At 41.8% G+C, this 5,537-nt stretch overlaps 1 pseudogene; it reads left to right on the plus strand.

Annotated features, from left to right (window-relative positions):
• The first annotated feature begins 3,542 nt into the window (after positions 1 to 3,542).
• Positions 3,543 to 5,018, plus strand: LOC148552854 (transmembrane 9 superfamily member 5-like; annotated as a pseudogene).
• The last annotated feature ends 519 nt before the right edge of the window (positions 5,019 to 5,537 follow it).

Genomic DNA, 5,537 nt, shown 5'->3' on the forward strand with positions numbered 1-5,537 from the left:
CCATTATAAATACACTGGAGTACCCAGGTATAACTCATACTCTTATTCTAAAAAAAAACCTGCTTAATACCCTTGCTAACTTAAGCATCGGAGTCCCTTGTAGGTACCACCACCCTCCGGTGACAAAGGATCAGCAGCATCGCCAGTTCTACTAGTCGGACACAACAGCTCCAGCAACCGCCCACAAGCCAGACACGTCATCTCCGACCAACACAGAGGATCTCGTTCGAGATTGACCTACAGTTTTAGGTAACCCTCGAAACACTAACCAAGTAGTCCTAACAAGAAAAACTAACTAAACATGCAAGGTGTCCTAATTAACAAAACAAAAGAGAAATAAAGTCCATGGATGTTGAAAAGAGGAGATTATTACCCACGGAGATCAGTCGAACGACCTCCCCACACTTTAAGAATTAGCACGGTCTTCCGTGCTACTAGCAAGGCGCAAGTGGTGGTCGGGTTTGGGACTTCCACTATCCCGTTCGTGAGTGCTTTCTTCACTTAAGTACGAGGTGGATGTGGAGATCTCTGGTTCTTCCACAGAAGAAGTAAGCAACTCAAAAGCTTCTTGATGTGAGCATATCGGAGTTGATTCCGCCGTTCAAATCTATCTATCTTCTTGTGGAGGTCTTCAAGCCTTTGATGGGAAGATCTTTGTGATGTAGAAGAAGTGGTGGGAATAGTCAAGGGGCCAGCTATATCAAGGGTGTTGTATTCCACCGAAGGCTTGAGATACTTTCCGGTGAGGACCACGTCGCCCTCTGCCGGAATCATCGCTTTTCGATTCTTAGTCTCTCGGGAAACACCAGCAGTAGCAACTAACTCTGTTACCAAGGCTTGGAAAGGTAGGTTACCCTTAGTATGAACGCGACCCATGGCTTGGTGGATGAGGCAAGCAATGTTAACCGGCCACTCTGTAAGTATACACCAAACTAGTATGGCTAGGTCCGCGGTGATCAAGGTCTCGTGAGTATTGGAAAACACGTAATGAGACAAGATTTGGGTCCAAGCTCGAGCCTCTACGATCAGAAAGCGCACAAGAATGCCCTTGGGTCAGAGCTTGGGGTACCATCAGACCCAAAATGCATCCGGTTCGGCAATGACCCGGCGGACAGCGTCCCAATCAAAAACAAGCCCGAACGTATCACGCTGACGGAGGGCCTCTTGGTAACCATCTACCTCATCCGGTACGGTTGGGACTCGGAGAACTTCTTGAATAGCTGTCTCAGAAACTGGAACTTGCTTCCGGCGCATGAAAATAGTTTGAAGAGAAGGTGAGAAGTAATTTGTGTAGAACTCTACCACCAATGAGAGATTGGCTTCTTGTGGTCTCCTCATGAGAAATCCCCATCGTCGTCGCTCGATGCGAGGTATGATAAACTGAACTACATGACCCGGAGGGTTAAGAAGGGGCTCAGAATGATAACTCCATTTAGTCATGATGGGGAACATGAGTTCGTAATAGCGGTTGGGGAACTTAGTGGAATCTCTTGCGGGATTGTCCTTCTCTTAATGATGCTTCACGCCTTATTGGGGAAAGGCTTAACCTTGGGCGCTTGGTGCGCCTTAGTGGTGGCTTTTTGAGGTGCCCTTTTAGAAGGCGGCTTCTTTTGTGCTTTTTCCTTGTCCTTTTTTATGGCCATCTGAAAAAAGTGAGGAAAAAGAACACATTAAACTCAAAGAGACCACACTTGAATTACAACATGCTAGTGAAAGAAAGTGCCATAAAAGGAAAGGTATCATGCAAATATGAGAGCTGTAACATGCAAGCAAGACAACCATTGAAAACAGAGCAAGGCACTAGCATGGGATGCAAGAGTGAAAAAGGCATGCAAATAAGACATGAGAAGAGTAAACTCAAGCATCGCTAACAACCCCAAATAACATATGCAAGAAAGATAGAAGCGCAAAGAGTTCAAATACCCAATCTAACTTCAAAACAATAAGGCACTCAAAAGGAATCAAATGGAGTTAGAGAAGGGTGAAATACAATTCTTGCAATATGATCTAAGGAAGCAAGTCATGGATATGCACATACGAGTGGTAGAAAGGAAATGCAATGAGTGCAATGTGCAATGAGAAGGAAAGTGTATCGATAGAAGAGCATGAATTGAAAGCATAGTGTCAAATTTGACTAAAAATTTGATAGGTGCAATTCAACAAACACTTGGCATGCAACATGCAAATCATAAGAACATTGAATAAATGCAAAGGTACAATACCCCAAATTGATATACCCAACATCAAACAACATCACATAATCACAATGGAAACATAAGATAATAAATCCACCCATCAAAGCAAGAGGTAATAGCAAAATTCAACATCCATAGAAAATAGCAAAGTAAAAGATGGAAGCAAATAAACAAGAGAGAATTTAACAAAATGTAACTAAGAAAATTAGAAGAAAATAAAGATATGCAATTAATAAAGAAAGATATAAAGTAAAAACAAAGAGAATGGAAAAGACTGTGACCTCGGGAGGTATAGAGAAGATAAGGTGCAAGCAAGAGAAAAGGGAAAAAAGGAAGAGAGAGAGAAAGGATGAGAGAGAAAATGGGGCCGCCGGAAGTGGTGGTCACCAGTGGGTGAAGTCGCCGGTGGTGGTGGGCGAGAGAAATGGTGAAGAGGGAAGGAGGAGAAGAAGGGAGAAGAAGGAGATGAAATGAAAGAAAGAAAATTTGAAACAGGGGCACGCTGGGTCATTATCTACGTCGCAAGATCGATGCGCACGCGCATGCCATGCGTACGCGCGGAATGATAGAAAGGGAAGAGATGCGCGAGCGCCACCCACGCGTACGCGTGTGTAGGGAAGCAGGCTAGGGACGCGTGAGCGGCAAGTGCGTGTAAGCGTGGGATTATTGTGCACTTTGCGCAATGCTTGCGCAAGTCTCGGATGCTAAGTACTAAGGGAATGCGTGCTAGGCGACCCACGCATACGCGTCATGTGCGCGCACGCGTGGTTGGGTAGATGGTCAAATGGCGCGTGCGCGTCAGGTGCGCGCACGCGTGACGAGGGGTTGCACGTTGGAAGCAATGCATGCGCAATGCTCGCGCAACTCTCGGGTCCAATGTATCAGGAGTGGCACGCGGACCAACCGATGCATACGCGTCGTGTGCGCGTACGCGTAGATGAGGTTGGGGGCAGAGGACGCCCGGGTGCACTTCACGCGGATGCGTGATCATGGATTTGCGCGTTTCGCGCATTGCTAGCGCGTTGGTTGCGCAACTCTCGGGTTGAATGCCTATACTTGCGAAAATTCATGGGACGCGCGCGCATCCTGCATGTGGACGCGTGCATCCCCCTTTTTTTTTACAACATAGAAAAAAGGAGTTAATGTTCAAAATGATTCCTGAAATATCCAACTCGCTTCAGATTAGTCCTCTATTTTTTAAAATGACCAAATGCATCCCTAATTCTCGGAATCGTGAATCCCGTTAGTCCAAAAGTTACCAGACGTTATAACACTGCTGATGTGTGCAGTTAAATGCTTAGTTGGCAATTTGAAAAGTGACACCGTTTAAGGAGAACAGGCCAAACGATGTCGTTTGCTATCAAAAACACTTTCTTCTCTTCTGCATCATCTCTTCATCTCCTTCAACTCGCAGTTGTCGAGCTTCACAAGTGCCCCTCCGTGGCACCCCCGGTTGGGTTCAGTGAAGCAAGTTTTGCATGAAGCATCATCATATTCGCACATTGCAGAAGGTGAAAGGTGAAAGGTGAGTGTTTAGGTTTTTGTTATCTCTCACTATCACTCTTTTTGATACAAATCTTGAATGCCTGGATGTAATTTATATTGAGAGAAATCGCTCCAATGATGTTCAAAACATTATAGTGATAGAAAAAAAAAAGAATAAAGGAATAAAGGGAGTTATTGGTAAAGTGAAGCGTAAAAAAGATGGGGATTTCAATTCTGTTATTGTGGCTTTTTATTTGAGCAATGCTTTGTATGAATTTAAGTTCAGAGAGGACAAAATTGATGAGACATTATGCCAAAAATGGATATGTTGATGAGGTTGCAAGCTTTAACGAAGCTATTAACTGTGACTACTACTTCCAGTTTTACTTGGATGACCTTCTATTTTGGGGGTTTATTGGGAAGCTTGAGGAGGATTGTTGGAGTCCTGCTAAGGGAGGGACAAAGTATTACTTTTTTATGCATGTTCAATTTGATGTTCTTTTAATGGAGACCAAGTCATAGAAGTGAGTGTATTTGGTGATCCAAATGGTGCTATTGATATAAGTAATGATGTTGATGTTGATGTTGATGTTGATGTTGATGTTGATGTTGATTTAAGTTCACTTATTCAATTACCTGAAATGCAACTGCACTGCATTTTGAGAATAGGATGGATAGATACTTAAAAACTTCTTTACTGTTCAGGTACTCATCAGCATCTTTCTATGGCTAGTTTGTTGGAAATGAATGGGTAATTTCATATACAATTAACATGAAAAATAAATGATGTCTCATTATATTTTTTTATCAACATCCTATGTCTATTGTGTTACTTGATTATGATTCCAGAAAAGGAGTGTTAATTTAGCAGTAATTCTTTACATTAGACTAGTTTTTGTCATAGCCTCTATCTTCAACATTATTGCAATATTTTATGGTGCCACAACTGCTCTCATGTTTTGCTTCATTATTGTGATTCTTGTTATATTCATAGTCCTTGCTATCCCCTTACTCGTGTTTGATGGAGTTATTGGATACAGCTTTAGAATTGAGTTTTAAAACCCTTCTTCCACAATGAGATATCTTAGGAAGATTCAGCAATTTGTTTGATTTAGGAAAATACCATTTCAAATGTTTATTAGCGATCTTGTGTCATTTAGTGCAATTGTCCTGTAGTTACATCAGGAATATGCTAGTATGTAGGACTACAAAATATACACTCTTTCTAGCATTTTGTTCATCACATTTATCGCTGCCACTATCATAATTGCATTGGTCAATATTGGCCTGACATAAATTCAATTATTTGTGGAAGACCATGAATGGTGGTGGAGGTAAGTTATTTTGCTAATCAAAGTACTTGCTGCTTGTGTAATAGCAGATTGTTAATGAAATAACATTACTTTTTTCATCTGAAAAAGAGAAGGAGAGTCGAAGAAGAGAAGAAAAGTCGAAGAACAGAAGAACGTAGCATACAGTTTGAAGAAGGGAAGACAATTAGGGTTTTATAATTGAATTTGACTAATTTGGGTAATATTAGGCAATTCCAGATACTAATTTGAATCAAATTCAACCTTGGCACACATCAGCATACAGCTGGAATGCCCACTTGACAGTTAACGTTCCACATCAGCAACGTTTTGACGGCACTTCTGCGAGGGACTAACGGAGACGCATGTTTCTGGATTTAAGGGATTTAGTTGGTCATTTAAAAAAATCAAGGATTAAATTGAATACCGATTTAAAATTCAGGGACCATTTTGGGCATTTACTCTAGAAAAAAGTATTCTAAGAAATCACTAGTAGGTGTTTAGGCTAGATAGTCAAGAAAACACTCACAAATTCATGCACTATTTA

This window comes from Arachis ipaensis, chromosome B7 (genome assembly GCF_059453495.1).
Source record: "Arachis ipaensis isolate K30076 ecotype BB chromosome B7, ASM5945349v1, whole genome shotgun sequence".
NCBI classification, from domain to species: domain Eukaryota; kingdom Viridiplantae; phylum Streptophyta; class Magnoliopsida; order Fabales; family Fabaceae; genus Arachis; species Arachis ipaensis.